The 18,792-nt window shown below is 43.1% G+C and overlaps 1 long non-coding RNA gene across 5 annotated transcripts in view; it reads right to left on the bottom strand.

The window, feature by feature from the left end:
• Nucleotides 1-1,307: 1,307 nt before the first annotated feature.
• LOC109446014 (uncharacterized) overlaps nt 1,308-18,792 on the bottom strand; it is a 56,630-nt gene continuing 39,145 nt past the window's right edge. For 4 of the 5 annotated variants that reach the window (XR_012495931.1, XR_012495929.1, XR_012495928.1 and 1 more), the window contains one exon: nt 1,308-1,696. This is a non-coding gene — a long non-coding RNA (uncharacterized LOC109446014). Of the gene's footprint in view, nt 1,697-4,087; nt 6,039-18,792 lie in introns of those variants that run through there. The other variant, XR_012495930.1, reaches the window with a different exon arrangement.

An 18,792-nucleotide genomic window follows, 5' to 3' on the forward strand; every position in this document is an offset into this window, starting at 1 on the left:
TGGGAAAAGACAATAGGTGTGAATTCTAGCACATAGCAGGCGCTGCTCCGAAGTTGCAGCTTTAGTCAGTAACCCCCTCTCCTTCTCTCACCCTTAATAATAGACCTCTCTGGGATTGAGTTTGGGGCCTGGGCCTCTCTGACCTTCTTATAGTTGGGTCAGACTTGAGCTGAACACCTACCTGGGCAGTGCTGGAGAAGATATGAAGGTTTGCTTTTTATTTTACAGAGCCACCAGCCATCACCTTCTTGGCACCCAGCATTCGGCCAGTCAGTTTGGCCCTTACTGAGTACCTGCTGTATGCCCGGTTCTGTGTTGGGTGCTAGGATGCACAGGTGAGTGAGAAAAGTCCTTGCCCTAAAGGAATTCTCAGCCTGGGGCAGAAATGACCTGACCACCTAGGACTGGGAGAGCTGGGGGTCCTGCGGGGATCACCAGCAACAGCCCCCTCTTGGCCCCTTCCCATCTTTCTAACACGTCAGACTCAAATATTTTAACAGTTCTGCTTAATTCACAGGATAACGGTAAGCACAAAGTCAACTTAAAAAGCTTCAGTAACCTGGCCTTAAGTTTCAAGGTACACGCCTTCCCCTCTGCCCCTCCTTCAGCCACACTGAACTTCATAACTGTAGTTGCCAGAGAAGGCCCAGGTCTGTAACACTTCTGAGCCTCCTGAGCCAGGTGCTGGGCCCTAAATCCCTTTCTACATCCTCTCCCCACCTCCATCTACCCACACCTTTCTTTAACCCTCCTGAAAAACAACTTGGGGTTATCAGTCAACTCAGAACATACCCTCTCAGGAGCTTCTTGGGTACCTCAGACACATTGTCTAAACTCCCTCTGCTTTGCACATAGCCTGTAAACCAGGGGTACTTATGGCACTACAATGTAATTGTTTAGCTGTCTGTCTCGTCCCTGGACCATGAGCACCTTGAAAAATGGGGTCATCTCTCTACCTAAGTGGTACAGGGAAGGGCTCTACATGTGCACATGAGATGAGATTATTAAAGCTGGGCTTTACAGGGAGAGCATGAATCTGCTGAAGGGAGAAGAGATGCTGCAGCGTAAAGATCTGGGCTCAGTGCACACTGGCTGTGGGACCTTGGAAAATCAGCTTCCCTACGTCTTAGTTTACTCTTCTGTCAATTGAGACTATAATATTGCATACCTCGCAGAATAATTATAAGGATTCAATGAGACAATATATCTCAGGCACTCAATATGGTGCCTGGTACTTGGTAAAATTTTTTGAAAATTTTTAAACAGGAGAACTGCACGGCATTAAGCATTGAATGGTATCTCTCTTTTTTATTTTTTTAAGATTTTATTGGGGAAGGGGAACAGGACTTTATTGGGGAACAGTGTGTTCTTCCAGGATTTTTTTCCAAGTCAAGTTGTTGTCCTTTCAATCTTAGTTGTGGAGGGTGCCATTCAGCTTCAAGTTGTTGTCCTTTCAGTCTTAGTTGTGGAGGGTGCCATTCAGCTTCAAGTTGTTGTCCTTTCAGTCTTAGTTGTGGAGGGCGCAGCTCAGCTCCAGGTCCAGTTGCCGTTGTTAATTGCAGGGGACGCAGCCCACCATCCCTCGCGGGAGTCGAACGGGCAACCTTGTGGTAGAGAGCCCACGCTCCAACCAGCTGAGCCATGAATGCTATCTCTTATTCCAACATCTTTATTGAGTTTATAACTCTAAAAATTCCTGGCAAAAACATGCAAATGATACAAAGGTAAAGAAAGCAAAAAGTTCAAGTGTGCCTCTCCCTTCCTGCCCCCCACCCAACTCCTACCCCTAATTCCACCTCCCAGGGCAACTACTGTTAAGTTTTTTATGACCTACAATGTATGTCCAGAGAAAGAAGAAAGTTGCAGAAAATTACATATCTATAATGTATATGTAATACTTGGATTCTGCATAAAAAAAGGTCAGAAAGGAGTAACACCAATTACTACTGTTATGCCTGGAAAGTAGAATTGGGTGTGGGATGAGGGACTAAATAGTTCTGCATTGTTTTAATGGTTTTTTAAGAATACATACATATAATACATTTTTTAAAAATTTTTTGAGGTATATTTACATATCATAAAATACATGCATTCAAGTGTATAAGTCAAGGACTTTTAGTAACTTTACTGAGGGTGCAACATCTATATAAAACAGTTTTAGAACGTTTTACAGATTCCCCGTAAAATCCATCATACCCATTTACTGTTAACCCCCATTCCCACCCCTAGCCACAGGCAACCATTAATCTACTCGCAGTCTCTGTATTTTTGCTTTTTCTGGATATATTAAATACATTTTCTAAAAAATAGATGTTTTAGAAAAAAAGTATCATCTCCTTATCCCACCCAGGGATAGTAATCACTGTTAATATTTGTATCTATTAATCCAGACTTTCCCTATGCATGTAAATATATAACTTTCACAAACTGAGATTATAATATACCTTCGTGTTTTTTTTTTCACTTAACAATTACAATAAATACATCTCTATTTGTGTCACTGAATAGTCTTTTTCATATCTTAAGAATCATTTAATTAAACGAAGTCCCTATGTTGGGTATTTGGGTCTTTTCTAGTATTTCCACCATTATAAACGGGAAGGTAATGAATGTTGTAAAGTTCTAGAATAGAGCACGGTGAGCTTTGAAATCACACCTAAATTCAAATACTAGTACTTCCTGTTTTATCCATTCATAGCATAAGTACTTACTGAGAGCCTACTATGTGCTAGTCCCCAGGCATACAAAAACAAGCAAACACCTACACAGCCCTACTCTTGTGGGTCTAGAGGCCAGTGGGAGAGGTGTACATTAATCAAACAATAACTCTGAATGGCCTACAGAGAAAGGAGCAGCAAATGGAAGGGGTAAGGTAGGGTCCTCAAAGGCTCTCTGAGAAGGAACCTTCGGAGCATATCCTTGGCACAGCGCTGTGCCATTCTTATAAAAGGCGCCTAGTAAAGGGATTTGGATTGGCTCCCCCGCATGACAGCGTGCAGCCTTTCACTGTTCCCAGTGCCTTCACACCCTTAGCTCATTTGACTCTCTCATCTCCCCACTGAAGATAAGAAAACAAAGGACAATGAGGCACAGAGAAGGAAGTGAATTGCCCAAAATTACCAGAGCACCGCTGCAATTGGACTCTAGTATGACTCCTAGTCCTGTGCTCTTGGTCCAAACGACACTGCCCTCTATAGAGGGTGCTCATCTTTAAAGAACCACATTGAGACAGAGGCAGAAAACATATAGAGATGCGCTATCCAATACAATAGACACTAGCCACATGTGGCTATGTAAATTTAAATTAATTAAAATTAAATAAAAATTTAAATTAGTTTTCTCAGTTGTATTAGGCATGTTTTAAGTGCTCCATAGCTACATGTGGCTAGTGGTTACTATACTGAACGGCACCGAATAAAACATTTCCATCATTGCAGAAAGTCCTATTGGTAAGCACTGACCTAGAGGACAATAATAATAATAGAGTAGTGGTAGTAATAATGCCTCACTGTATTATTTTCCAAAGCACTTGTTCTGGGAGGTAGAGAGGTCAATACGGTCTCCTTATTCTTCATTTTCCCACCACTCCCCCAGCCATAGGCCAGCTTTATAGACAGAGGACAAAGGTAGAAAGGAGGCTAATCCTGCTGTGGATGAGAGGTAGACATTAGAGGTATAACATCCCTCAACTTCCTGCCATCATGTTTCTAAATGAACCTGCATCTCCAGCCATTCTCCCCTCCATTTCCAAAAACCAGGTCCTCTCAACAGTCCTTTTACTGCCGGGATACCCTTCTTTTCTGCCTGTAAGCAACTTCACTCCTTAAGCTGCCCCTCTCTGTTAAGGTCAGCCTCTCCTTCCCTACCAGATTCTTTCCATTATTACCCAAACAGGAGACAGATGGGAGAGAGGGAAGGAAGGAGAAAGGGAAAGAGGGAGAGGGGGAGAGGGTTGGAGGTGGCGGGAAGAGAGAGAGAGAGAGAGGAGGGAGAGAGAGGAGGGAGGAAGAAAGAGGAAGGGAGGGAGGAAGGGAGGGGAGGGAGGGAGGAAGAAAGGAAGGAAAAGAAAGAAAGAAAGAGAAGAAACAAGAGATCTAGGTGATCACATATACCCTACAGTTTGAGAAGCAATTGGAGACTCGAATACCATCACAGAATTGCTGTTGCTGACAAGATTTTCTGAAATGGAGATTAACTCTTGGTAGAGTCTAAACACAGCAAGGTATAATCTTCATTCACTTTGCATAGTATTTGCCTCCCTAGAATATTAAAATCATGCTAGAATATACTGTCTTTAGATGAAAAATGTACTTAGTTGTTAGGCTCAGATAATTGTATACAGGACTTTCACCTACATAAATGGCCAGTGTGACATTCAGAAGTCGCATTCCTGGCTTACCCCCAATAAGTGCCATTATGACTACCCAAACTCCACCACAAATGTTTCAAGTCCCAAGTGAGAAACACGGCTCTAAACTCGCATCCTACTCAGGGTCTCTATATGGATGGTTCACGTGCTACTCAACTGTCCATTAACTGCCAAATCTTTCCTCTAAACCCCTAAACCTATTCCCCCTACTGTTTCCAATTTCAGTTCCCTTATTGAGGTTACAGTAGCTATTGATAGGGAATGATCAATAGACTGAAGGTTTCACGTGGACAGAATGTATGTTTGATTTGTTTTCTTTGTATCCCTTAGTAAGGTGCCAGGCATATATTAATAGTAATCACTTAATATTTATTCAATAAATTACCAGCAAATTTTCCCATTCCCCTTCCTCAAGTAACAAACCCCAAAGCAATTTGGAAGGAGAGGAATGGACAAGAGCAGGGATTCCTGGGCAGGAAGTCCCCACTTCTTACAGAATTTCTTCAATTTCCCTGATACTTCTATCAGTCCAAGATGCAAAACAGAGCTACTGCTAAACCTGTCCCACCAAAGTTCTCTCAAACAGAGGAGACTGAGACAGCCTCCTTGGAGGTCTGGGGAGGAGGCCCAAATTCTTCAGCCTCAAGCATAACATTTCTTTGAAGTCTCACAGTTTATCTTTAAAATCCATTCAAATTTCACCATTTATTCCAATGTTTAACATGAAAATAATGTTTTTAATTATTTCCCTTTAAGAGAAACATTCAGAGCCTGTTTTTCTAACTCTTCAGGCAGAAATTCATACTCTAGGAACATGTTCCATATCTGTCCCGTGGCTCTGAGTATTTCCAAGCACACAACTAGCTCTGGTGGTAATTATACTAACAGCCAACATTTATTAAGCACTTATTATATGCCACACAGTATATCAAGCCCTTAACATTCTTTCTGTCATTAATCCTTGAAACAACCCCATGAAATAGGTACAACTTTCATCTTTTTCTTTTTTTTTAAAAGATTTTATTGGGGAAGGGGAACAGGACTTTATTGGGGAACAGTGTGTACTTCCAGACCTTTTTTCCAAGTCAAGTTGTTGTCCTTTCAGTCTTAGTTGTGGAGGGTGCCGTTCAGCTCCAGGTCCAGTTGCCATTTCTAGTTGCAGGGGCTCAGCCCACCATCCCTTGCGGGAGTCGAACGGGCAACCTTGTGGTTGAGAGGACACGCTCCAACCAACTGAGCCATCCAGGAGCTCAGCAGCAGCTCAGCTCAAGGTACCATGTTCAATCTTAGTTGCAGGGGGCAGAGCCCACCATCCCTTGCAGGACTCGAGGAGTTGAACCGGCAACCTTGTGGTTGAGAGCCCACTGGCCCATGCGAGAATCGAACCGACAGCCTTCGGAGTTAGGAGCATGGAGCTCTAACCGCCTGAGCCACTGGGCCAGTCCCTACAACTTTCATCTTAATTCATAGTTGAGGAGACTAAAGCTCTGGGAAGGTAAGTAACTTGCAGTACATCACAGAGCTGATAGGTTGAAGGCCTTGGCTTCCACTCGGTGCTCTCAATCACTGGGCTGTCCACCCCAGTTTGAAAAGCCAGCTTCTAGACTTTCAGAACAAGAAAGCTTTCAGACAGCAGGAAGGCTCTAAGCAATCACCCAGCCGCAGTTTTCTGCAAATCAGGGAAAGTGATGAGGTATCTGGATTTCTGGGTGGATGCCCTTTCAAGGTCCACAAGTTCTAAGAGAGGTCTCTAAACACATGTCTTGATTTCAGTTACAATCTACAAATAATAATAATATAAGCATGTGCTGGATCACTGGGACAGCCACCTTGTAAATAAATCCCGGCACCCAAAATTTTGTGCTCGTGTTAGTGCAAAGTGATTGCCTGACGTGATGAGGGTAACCTTAAATGCAGATATCTTACACTTGGGGTCAAAGTTTTAAGCCAGCAAGAAATTGTTTCTCTTAAAACAGGGACTCTCAACTAGAAGTAATTTTGCCCAGGACATTTAGCAACGTCTGGAGACATTTTTACCTGTAATTGGCATCTGACAGGTATGGGCCAGGGATGCTGCGAAACATCCTTTAATACACAGGACGGCCCCCCCATAACAAGGTATCATCTGGCCCAAAATGCCAGCAGTGCTGGGGGTGAGAAAACCCACTTTCAAAGCATTTCTATGGGGAAAAGAGAACAAAGTGAAAGGGAAAGGATTGGAAGTGAGGCTTCTCTGAACGAGACTTATTAGGTAGCTTTACTTTGAAATCCCATAAATGATTCATGTAAATGTTTAAATCATGTAAATGTTAAAATAATTCCTAAAGTGAAAAACAAGCCAAAACATGAACATAACTTTACATGAGGTTGATAACCTGACCCCGCAGAAAAAAAGGAATGATTCCAATTGACCATGAAACAAAGTCTTTTGACCACACATCTTTAGTGAGATATATTCTAAGGAAAAAGGGGAAAAAAGACAACAGCAAACAAATCTTAAACTTCTCTCAATAATCTTATTATTAGTAATGATGTTACTACTGCTATATTAAAAAATGTCTATCATGGAATAAAACATTTTAGTCCTTACATCAATGTTGGTAGGATCTAAGATTTTCAAGTCAAAAGAGATATAAATACAATATCAAAGGAGTTAAAAACATGCAATTTTAAATTTGAATTGGAACTATCAACACTGCTGTTAAATTCTCTCCTGGAAATTTCATAAAAACTGAAGGGTTTTTAAACCCTTTTTTAAAAAATTAAGCATTTATTCTGCCTTAGATTATGATCTATATTTCAGGGGCACCAACTAGCCCTAGAGGATAAGGAAGAGTTCTTTTATACAGAAGAATTTCAGCAAATAAATCAGAAGAAATACTAAAATTAGATTATCACCGCTTTGCAAACCCTAATAATATACGTGACTTAGGCAACGATCATCAGTAAATGGTAAAACCTTTGAGCAAAGTCTTGATAAGAAACTTTTCAATGAAGAAATAAGGGTGTTGCCACCTAAACCCTCTGATAAATGTTAGCATCACTAAAAGTGAAATGAATATACATTCTGTGTCCTGATGAGATGCACTCTAACGTGCACAGCCCTCTATCCTGGCCAAGAAGGTTTAACCTGAATCCAAGTAAGCCTTTAAATACGGTATATCTTCTACAGGAAGTACAGGGGCTAGAAGTGCAAGTAAATGACACCATAGGGAAGCAATCAACCAAATTCAAAATGTGGGATTTGTTCTACAGAACAATTGACCCAATTACTTCAATAATTAAAAATCCATGAAAAAGAAAAGTGGAGTTGAGGGGAGAAGAAGGGACTGCTCTAGATTAAAAGTGACTTTAAGAGCCAAATACAATCACTGACCTCTTTTATATCTCCATTTGAACAAACTACTAGCAAAAAGACGTTTTTAAAGGTAATCGTGGAAATTTGGATATGGACTGCATACTAGATGCTCTTAAGGAATTATTGTTGATGATGTTAAAACGTGGCTTAATGGCCTTGTAGTTCTGTGATAAAATCTTCCTTTTTGAAACTGCACACTGAAGTACATAGGGTGGGGTTGCAAGATAAAATACAATGCTGCATGGGACATACTTACACTAAAAATTATTTATTGTTATCAAATTTAACTGAGTGCCCTGCATTTTCATTTGCTGAATCTGGAAATCCTAATTTAGAGGTGCGATGATATGATGTCATGTTCCACAAGAAAAAAAAAAAGGTGGGACCATAAATTACAAGTACAGAAAAATGGAAATGGTTGTTGAAGCCCGAAGAAGGGTGCCTGAAGTTTCACTGAAATCGCTACATCTGGGTATGTTTGGAAATTTTCATATAGAAGCTTTTTGTTTTTTTTAATGGAGGAATTCATGTATTACTCAGGCTTGAGAAACAGTGATCTAGCCCAATTCCCTTATTCTCAGAAAGGTAAGGGAATGACTTGGGAGTGACTTGCCTAAAGTGAGACAGCAACTGAGTGGCAGAGCTGGGACTCAGCTCCAGGTCTCCTGACTCTCAGGATCTCGGCTGTTTTCATATCCACAAAGTGGGCAGACAAAGGCAGTGCCAGGTGTTTGGGGCTGCAAGCCTGGTGTATGCACCACTCTCTGAGCTAGAGTGCACAAGAGGAGAGGCAAGGTTGGGAGAAATGAACTGAGTTACATTTCAATGCGTCCAGCTGTAGTACCTATGGGCCATGTGCTGGAGTGGTATGTGGTCAGTTCTAGAACATCTCTGAGCACTGTTTCATCTTCCAAAATGAAAATAATAATACTTATCTCCAAGTTGTCATAAGCATTAAAAAGAGAACTACGTAGCCCAGTGCCTGGTATTAGCAAAGACTGATGCAAATAGGTGATATGCTGGTGAGCTGTTGCTGTGTAACCAGCTCCCCTAAAACTTACTGGCTTAAAACAACCATTTATTATTATTACTCATGGTTCTGGAGGTTGACTAGGGTCAGCTGGGAGATTCTCACTTGGGGTCTCTCATGCAGGTGCAGTCAGATGACAGCTGGGGCTACATTCATCTGAAGTGAAGGCTCAATGGGGCTGAATATCCAGGATGGCACATTCATGCTGGCTGTTGGGTGGGAACTCAGCTGAAATGTCAACTGGGCTACGTATGTGTCACCTCTTCACATGTCTTGGGCTTCTCACAGTAATAGCTTTTAAAGATTCTTAACAACTAATCCTAGGACTGGTCCAGCGTCACTTTCCCTGGCGTTCAGTTGGTCAGAGGAGTCGCAGGCCAGACCAGATTCAGTGGGGTGGAGGTCCAGACTCCATGCAGGGGTCCTGTGCATGTCAGGGAGGGAAGGAATTGCTGGCCCACACAGGGAGGAGACGAGCGACATAGATGGGTACAGTGACACTTCCGAAGCCTGGGGAAATGCCTTTTCCCCTCGTTCATGGTATCATTTAAACCCCTCTCAAATCCATCCCCTTCTCTCCATCCTTTCCTCCATTATCTTAGTCCACCTTTGAGAGAGTGGTGGCCTCATCTCCCCTCATTCTGTTATTGGATAATGGTTGCATGCTCCCTGTGAGTTTTGCAGAAGACCAGATAGCCAAGATAAAATGTGTAGCTTAGTAAGGTGAAACTAGTCACTGGCTCACTGAAACATTTAAAGGAAAGAATTGCCAGGTCCCCTGATTCTGCCACTGCTGGTCACTATGTTCCTTTCCAAAGCTCACTTCTTAAAAACAGGTCACAGAAATCGTCCTTGCTGAGTCCCAGTGAGTTTGGATTTCTTTAAAAATAGCTTGTTCTTGAAGTGCAAAAAATAACATCTGAGACATTTGTTTAAGTGTGAAATACACCTTTGTCATGACTCAGTACAGGCTGAACGGGAAGTTTATTAAACTTTCCAAAAAGAAAAATTTCCTCTTGAACTAAGAAAGCCTGAGAGACGACAGCTTGGGAATGAGGAGAGGTGAGGAGAAAAAAGACAGGTGGAGCAGGAGCAGTGAGAAAAGCAGTAAAAGGATCTTTCTCATCTCTGTGGCTCTCACATGCCATTCTCTCCGCCTTAAATGACCTTCCTCCGCTAGCCTGCCTGATAATGCTCTAGTCCTCCATGAAGCCTAATTTAAATTTCACCTCCGTGAAGCCTTCTCTGACCCCTCCAGGCAGAGTTACTCACACCTTCTTTGTTCTCAAAACACTTTGTACATGTCTTTATTATTAGCACATTGTATTAGAGCTGTCAGTTTACAGGTCTGTGTCCCTTCTTAGACTGTGAACTTCTCAGCAGCAGGGACACTGGGTGAGTCATCTGTGAGCCCCTGTGCCTGGCGTAGACGGAGTGTTGGGAGAGGTTATTGATAAGGGATGGTCTCACTGAGAGAGCTTTAAATCCTTTCATTCCACGTTCTACTTTCCAAATGCCTCCTGACTCTCTCCACATCCTTCTAGTGCCAAATCTTTCAATCTACCTGCATCTGAGCCCATATGCTCTGCCTTCCCTCTGGACACAATGGAAGAACTGTCCTCGCTGCTACCTAAGGCCAGCTGCTCCCCATGTCCACCGGATCACATGCCCTTTGTTCCTGCAATTGTCCCCCTTTCTTCTGCATCATTAATAACTTTCCCTTTTTAGTAAATTATTTCTACCAACATACGAAGGCCTGACAATTAAGTTCACGAACTTGTTTTCGTTGATGTTGCTCACCTTTTTTGATGTCAGAGGGATTATTTATTATGAATCTGTACCAACTGGACAAACAGTGAACCAGGTTTACTATTTGGATGTGCTGAAAAGGCTGCGTGAAAAAGTTAGACGAAAACGACCTGAACTGTTCACCAATGATTCATGGCTCTTGCATCATGACAATGCACCGCTCACACGGCACTGTCTGGGAGGTATGTAGCACTTTCTCGAGGATGAGTTTGCAAACTTAATTGTCTGACCGCGTACAAGTATTCTATACTTTTTCTACACACACACACACACACACACACACACACACACACAGTCTCATTTCTTTGCAGTTATCCTATTCTCTCCTTAACCCACTCCATTCTGCTCCATTTAATCTTAAAATCACCAGTGACTTCCGTGATGCCAAGTCTAAATGATCAGTTCTTTCTCTGCCACAATTTACCTGGCTGTTCAGCAGGATACAACACCCCCAATCTCATTCTTCCAGAAACATTTTCTTCTTGGGCTTCTAGGGTTCCACACCCCCTCCTCACTCTTCCACCTCACTGGTCACTCCTTCTCAGTCTCCTTGGGCTGGGTCCTTCCCCTCAACTTACCTCTAACCTCTAAACGTTGGAGCGCCCTAACGCTCAGTCTTCAGATCTCCTCACTACCAGCCTCACTCCCAAAGTGATCCATCCGGTCTCAAGCTTTGATGGAGAACCTGGATAACACTCAGATTTCTATCTGCAAACACAACCTGGACTCCAGACTCCGTGGCTGACTGCCAGCTCAGCACCTTCTCTTGGAGGTCAAAAAGACATCTTAAATGAAGCATATCCAAAACCAAACGTGTGATTCCCTTCAATTCATCTATTCCTTCCTTAGAGTCCCTCACGTCTCAGTAAAAAGCACAAAAACTCATCCAGTTACTCAAGCCAAAAGCTTTGGACTTCTCTTTAATCTGTCCTCCCATATCCATAACCAATATTTCGGTAAATTCTCTTGGCTCTGCCTTCAAAATATATCTAGAAGCTGACATCTATTCACCACTTTCCCCGCTACAGCTATTATTCAAACAATGACCTCTTAATTGGTCTCCTATCTTTGGTCTTTCCATCTTTTTGAACCCAGTAGCTAGAATGAGTCTGCCAATGGCTTCTCCCTTTACACTTGAAATACAATCCCAAGTCTTTATCATGCTCTACAAAGTCCCACACACTTGGACCCCTGCCTGCCTCTTCCATCGCATCGTTTTTCACTCTCTCCCTCACTCACTCTGGCCCAGCCACACTAGACTCCCCGCTGTCTCTCAGATGAAGCATGCTCCTGCCTCCAGGCCTCTGCTCTTGCTATTCTCCAACCTCCAAACATCTGCGTGGTTCACTTCTTCACGTCATTCAGGTTTCCACTCAGCGTTTACTTACCCAAAGAGGCCTAAATTAACCCTCTCTAATCCCTTATCCCACTTTATGTTTCTTCATAGCCCTTTTGAATTTCGCATTACATGGTATATTGATTTGCTTTTGATTGTCTGCCTCCTAACCCCCTAGATTGTAAGCTCCATAAGAACAGCCCTACTCTGCCATTGTCAGTTACAGCTTTATCCCAGTGTCTAGAAAAATGCCTGGTATACAGGAGATGTTTGATAAATTACTGAATAAATAACTACCTCACTAAGTGAATGAATTAATTCACTTCTTTCTACTGCTCCTGCCTTAGGCCAAGGCTTCAGTATCTCCTATCTGCATGAACGATTGCAAAATATGGCCACAAGTCCCTCCTATCAGATGCATACCCCTTTGCAATGTGACTTTGCTATCAAGAGGTGGAGCCTATTTGCCCACCCCTTGAATCTGTGCTGGCCTTATGAATTGCTTTGGCCAATGGAATGAGGCAGAAGTAACATTATATGACTTCCGAGGCTACGCCTTAAGAGACCTTGAAGTTTCTGCCTCCACTCTCTTGCAGAGAACTCTTCTCATGCTGAGAAGAAATCAAGGATGAAAGACCACATGAAGAGAGAGAGGTCCAGCTGCTCCAGTGAGCCTAGCCCCCAACCAGCCCTCCAAGTGAACACAGCTGCATGAAGGAGCCCAGACAAGACCTGCAGAAGAACTGCCAGCCAATCCACAAAATCATGAGAAATAGTCAATCATTGCTTTATTAAGCCACTAGAGTTGGGGGCTGTTTTGTTACACAGCAACAGATAACTGATACAGTCTGAATAATTGCAGGGGCTTCCACTCTAGGCTCTCTTTCTCCTGTCTTACAAACTCCAGTTCCGCTCCACAGGTCGCTAGAGGGGTCAGTCTAACTTGAACTCACACTGCATAAACAATTTTGTTAAAAGACTTCAGTAGCTCCTTCTCTTACAGGATAACATTGACCTTCCATGACCCAGCCTTTGGGGACCTCTTCAACCTGCTCTCCAAATACAGATGACACCCTCTGTGGGTTAGGGCCCTGCTGGCAGGAGCAGTTAGACTCTCTGTGCATCAGAAGTACTTGGGGAGCTTCGAAAAATTCCAATGCTCAGGCTCCTCCCTCGGAGACTCCTACTTAATTGGTCTGAAATGGGACCCCGGCAAAGGCATTTTTTTGAAAGCTCCCGGGGGGATGCTAATGTATAATCAGGGTTGAGAACCACTGTGCCAGAGAATCTAAAAGTGTATTTTAAAACTGCTGATCTTGCCTTCAAGGAAATTCAAAAGCTTCAAGGAAAGATTAAGTTATACTCAGTGCCCTTTTAGCATTAAGTAAGCAATATTGTGTTCTAAGTTTTGGGAAATTGGTAATAGACTCTATGAGAACATTCTTTAATTATCTGAAACACTAAATTATCAATACTTTATTGCTTCATTCTAAGACATACCTTTCTCATATTATTTTAACGTTTCTGAAATCAGGCCCCATCTTATTATTAAATGTGTACATTTAATGTTACTTTATTTCATGAAAAAACTATAATTAGACTAAAGGTGTGTCTTATTACCAGCAGTGATTACAATCTAGGAAACATCTTCCTGGGACCCAGCACTGCGCTTGTGCAAAGTGCTATAGCCTCTTTGATCCCAATTGGTTCTCCCATCAACCTGGTGAGCTACAACTCTGTCACTTCATTTTCTGTATAATAACTACTACGATTTACGAAGCATTTCTCTTGGGTTCTAAATATATTGCAAATACTATCTCATTTACGCCCCACCAACCCAAAATGTGGTTGTACATCTTTTATGTACAGGGACGCTGAGGGCTGGCGATGGTAAGTCACTTGCTCACACAGCTGGGAGGCCTGGGGAATGTGACTGCAATCCACATGCCATGGGGGGGCTCAGACGAGGGTCCTCCCTACTTATTCCTCAGAATAAAGTACAGATGCCTTAACATGGCATGCAAGGCCTTTCACAATCCGTCCCAAACCTATGTTACAATGGTAACGAGAAATTCACAGCCTCCAGGTAGAGAACAGTCATCCGCTAAGAAGAATCCCAGTAAGTAAGGGCCCACCATCTGCCAGGCACTTCACACACATTATCGCCAATCTTCCTAGCAACCTGGTGTGAGGGTATTTGCAGGGGATGTGGGTTGGTTTTGCCACTATGGCCCCTCCTCTTTCTTTTGGATGCTCCTCTGGGTATCACCTCTGCCCCATAGTTTGAAGTCTTAGTGAGGCTGTCTGTCAAGATGTTCCAAGGAGTAGGTGAGTGACCCTAGCTAGGCCCATCACACAGTCTAGGGCTCTAAACCTTGAACAGAGTCAGGCACGGTCAGAAAAACTGGGTAGAGCTGAATCATCCCAATAATAATAATAATATTATTATTATTACTGAGAGTTTAGAATACAAGGCACTATATGAAGTGTTGTACAGACATTAATTCATTCAACCTTTGCAACAATCCTATAAAGTAGGCCCTGATACATTCCCCACCTTCCTATCTAGCAGCTGGACAATTCGGGACAACAACACAAGGCCACACAGCCTTCATGGGCAGAGAGAGATCCAAACCCCGACAGCCCGACTCTGTGACCACGTGCGTCACCAGTAACTCCACAGCTTCTCAGTTATACTCTTTCTTACGTTCTGTCCCTTGGGCCTTTCCTTTCTTAGCCTGGTTCTGCGTCCTTCCCTCGAAGACAGTCATCTACATCGCAGCCTTCTCATAAATTCCCTTTTTACTCAATAGCCAGAGTGGGTGTCTGTTGCCTGTGACTAAGAAACCCTAACTAATTAAAGTATCATTATTTCTGCTTGTAGGTCAGGTGTCTGAAGCTCTGGGGAGGTTTCAGAACTGAAATCACCAGCTAGTATAGTAATGATAATAGTAAGAGTAACTAGCATTTGTTTGAACTGTTTAGCATTTAATGAGTGTTTACTAGAAGGCCGGCTCTGTGCTAGGGGATTGACATAAATTATTTCATTTTAACTTCACAGCAACCCTATGAGATCAAGCTGTTTTTATTGAGATATAATTCACATGCCACAAAATTCATTCTTTACAAGGGTACGGTTCAGAGGATTTTAGCATAGTCACAAAGTTGTGTACCTATCACAACGGTCTAATTCCAGAAAATTTACATCAGCCCCAAAGAAATCGCATACCCATTAGCAGTCATTCTTTCCTCTGGCAACCATTAATCTACTTTCTGTCTTTGTGGATTTGCCTGTTCTGGAGTGGCAGCTGCCTAAGGATTTGCCTATTCTGGAAATGGAATTATACAAGACGTAGTCTTTTGTGCCTGGCTTCTTTCACTTTGCATAATGTTTTCAAGGTTCATCCATGTTGTAGCATGTATCAGTACTTTACTCCCTTTTATTGCTATATAAAAGTCCATTGTGTGGATAGATTGTATTCTGTTTATCCATTCATCAGCTGAGGGAGATTTGAGCTGTTCCCACTTTTTAGCTATTATGAATAATGCTACTCTGAACATTTGTGTACAAGTTTGGTGGGTTTTTTTGTACACAAAAAACACCACATGACCATCTGTTTTCATTTCTCTTGGGTAAACCCCTAGGAGTGGGATTATTGGGTCATATGGCAATTCTATGTTTAACTTTTTGAGGAACTGGGTAGGCTATTATTATCCTTATGTTACAGTTAAGGAAATGATGCCCAGAGAGGTTAGGTTGCTTAGAGCCACACAGCTGAAAAACGTGGTGCCTGGGCTTGGAGCTGGGCCTGGCTGTCACAGGAACAGACATCACTGCTGTCCTGGAGAAAAGTGACCTTCGGTTTAAAAACAATCACTAACAGTGTGGGATTTTCCTTAAACACCTAAGGAATTTAACGCCACTTCAACGCTTGGCAAAACACACTTTCGTGACCATTGTGGTCGTCATCTACGTCACCGTCATTGTTTGCTACCATTTGTTAAATGCCTACTATGTCTCTGGTCTTTTATATACTATTTGTTTTAAACTTTGAAACAGGGAAGGCTGATAGGAGTCTGGGGTCAGACACCCGCCAGGTTTGGGTCCTGCTCTGCCTCTCTGGGCCTCAGTGTCCTCATCTGTAAAATGAGGACAATGATAGTAACGACCTCATAGAATGGCTGAGCTTGCATGAGTTAGCACAGGTAGAGAGCAACAAATGCTCATTTTAACAAGAGCTTGTACAAACCCTCTAAATCCCATCTCCCACACACATGTAACAGATGACAACATGGAGAGAGCTGATGTAGCCTGTCCAGGGTCCTAAAGATAGGGGTGGCAATCATGATGTTTTTTATTTCACCTTTGCTGTTTCTGTTATTGGTCCACCCCTTGCTCTCCCCACTCCATCCCTGGACCACTCCGACACCTGGGGTTTGTCTATCCTGCCCTCCTTATAAAAACTGAGTAAGTGCTCTCCTTTGAGCACCCTACTGACTCCCTGCTCGTACCAGCCCCCGCATCAGACTGTCTGTGTCTCCCAGGACATATCCTCCCCTGGAGCTCTGGCAGCAGCTTCCACTTCCCAGTACCTGGTGGCTACATATGCTCCAGAAAGAAAACCCGGTGGAGTGGAAAGAATGTAGGCTTTGTGGTCCTGAGTTCGATCACTTAGACAAACGGCTTAATTCTCCTGATCCCCAGCTTCCTCAAACGTCAAGTGGGAACAATGACTGTATTTTGTGGGGTGGCTGCAATACTTGAGAATGTATGTAAAGCTTCTGGTCCCGGTGCCTGGAGCACCACAGGGGCTCAACAAATGCTCATCACCCTTCTTTCACGCTGTTCCCCTCTTGGGGTGGCAAGGAGAAGCCGAGGCGTTTGGAAGGCAAAGCTCAAAGATGGAGTCCACGGGGCTGGAGAAACAGCTTAGCAGCTGGAGTGTGAGCAGGGGATGGCTCTGGGGTGGCAGAGATCAAAGTCTAAATTATGCAGATTATTCCTTTGTTCCTTGTAGTTTGCACTTGCCTTGGTGCCTCCTGGGGTGAGAGGAGAGGCAAGCTCGCACCATATGCACAGAGACACACAGAAGCATCATGTGAAAACATGCACACAAGCCTCGGTGCACATGAAATACAAGCCACACACATGTTCATGGGCATGTATATATGAACACAAGTGCATGTATATATACGCCAAACACATACTCCTCTACGTGCTCAGGCAGTCATTCAGAAGCTCATATAACGATGAACATGGGTCAATGCACAGCCATGCGGGTGCATGCAAGCCTGTACGTGCGACCAGGCACACGCATGTTCACCGCCACAAGCAGACAGCAGCACGCACACAAAAGCTTATCCGCGTGTGCACACATCCTCTTTCCAAACCCCGAACTCTAAATAGAAGCATAAGCTGCAACATATGCGCCTTTCTGTCATAAGGAGAGAGGCGGCTTTAGAAAGACAGCTTTGCAAAATCAGGTAGAGAAACTGGCACGGGTTCCAAGTACCACAGGGAAGGTTGAAGGGATGGGGGTTGTCCAGCACCTAGGTGAAAGGGGACACGGGATAAGATGGGTCTCTTAGGGACAGGAGACGACCCCTGAGGCCACTCACCATTAACCTGCATCCAGATTGGCCAAAGGTTTGTGCCAGGGGCTCTCAGACATTGATTATCAGGGCTACTGACAAGCAAATAAGGCTCCATATGTATACTTAGTACCTCCAACAGGCCTGGCACTGTTCTAAGCCCTGTACGTGGGTTAACTTATTTAATCCTCAACAAAAATAATTCTCAACAACAATGCAATAGCAATTAGTATTATATTATTATTCTCAATTTTCAGACTGGGGAAACTGAGGCAGAGTACCTGACCCCTCCAAATGATGGAACACCCAGATTCTAGCTTGACCTCCAATTTCTGAGTATCACTCTGGACTTGTTCCAATGCCATCTCCAGATTCCTTGCTGTCTTCTGTCCACAGGTGAACTTCCTTTGCCCTCATTCATCCATCACCATGCACAATATGAGTAATTTACTCATACTCACGGTACATGCTAGAGAAGGCTAATTCGGTTTGGGGGCTGTAGGTGGGTTCAGGGCGAGTTCAAGACCTATCCCACTGTGGAAGTGACTTTTTTTTTTACAGTTTTGTTGAAATATAATTAGTATGCAATATTATTATAGAATATAATATATACAATATATTATATTATATATACACACAAAACATTATGCAATATACAACATATATTGAAAGTGTACAGTTTGGTGCATTTTGACATATATTACGCCCATAAACCATCACTACAATCAAGATAATAAACATAACCATAATCTCCAAAAGTAAGAAGTGACTTTTAAGGTGAAACATTAAGCAAAAGTTGGCCAGGTGATGGGGGAGTGAGAAGGGAAGAATATTTCAGGGAGAAGGGAGCCCTCCAGCTAAGACTCAACGGAAAGAAAAAAGCAAGTTTCAGCTGAGAAACTGAAAGGGGCAGAGGCAATTCCAAGGGGTCAGATTACTGTGAGATTACTGCCCTGGGCCTGCTCTAGGACCTTCCCAGCCTCCCCCTCCTGCCCGAGGTCAGGCTGGTCCCCAGGATGAGGGCAAAGGGAAGCAAAAAGTTTTTCACGGAGCTGGGCTCTCACTCATGCAGGGAGGCTGCTGTACCCTATTTCTAGAGGCTAACCCTGCAGAACCCATGGCAGCACTCACTCAGCTCTGAGCACTCAGCCTGCCTGTTAACTGGTGGGTTTTAAAAGTTTTAACCCGTATTTTAAACTCTGTAAAGATTTTTTAAATTGGTTTTGAAATTATTTTTTTGAAGACAGTTAAAAATAGCAACAATCCCACCTACCCAGATATGACCAATATCAGCCTTT

The sequence above is a fragment of the Rhinolophus sinicus genome, linkage group LG04 (genome assembly GCF_036562045.2).
Source record: "Rhinolophus sinicus isolate RSC01 linkage group LG04, ASM3656204v1, whole genome shotgun sequence".
Taxonomy (NCBI): domain Eukaryota; kingdom Metazoa; phylum Chordata; class Mammalia; order Chiroptera; family Rhinolophidae; genus Rhinolophus; species Rhinolophus sinicus.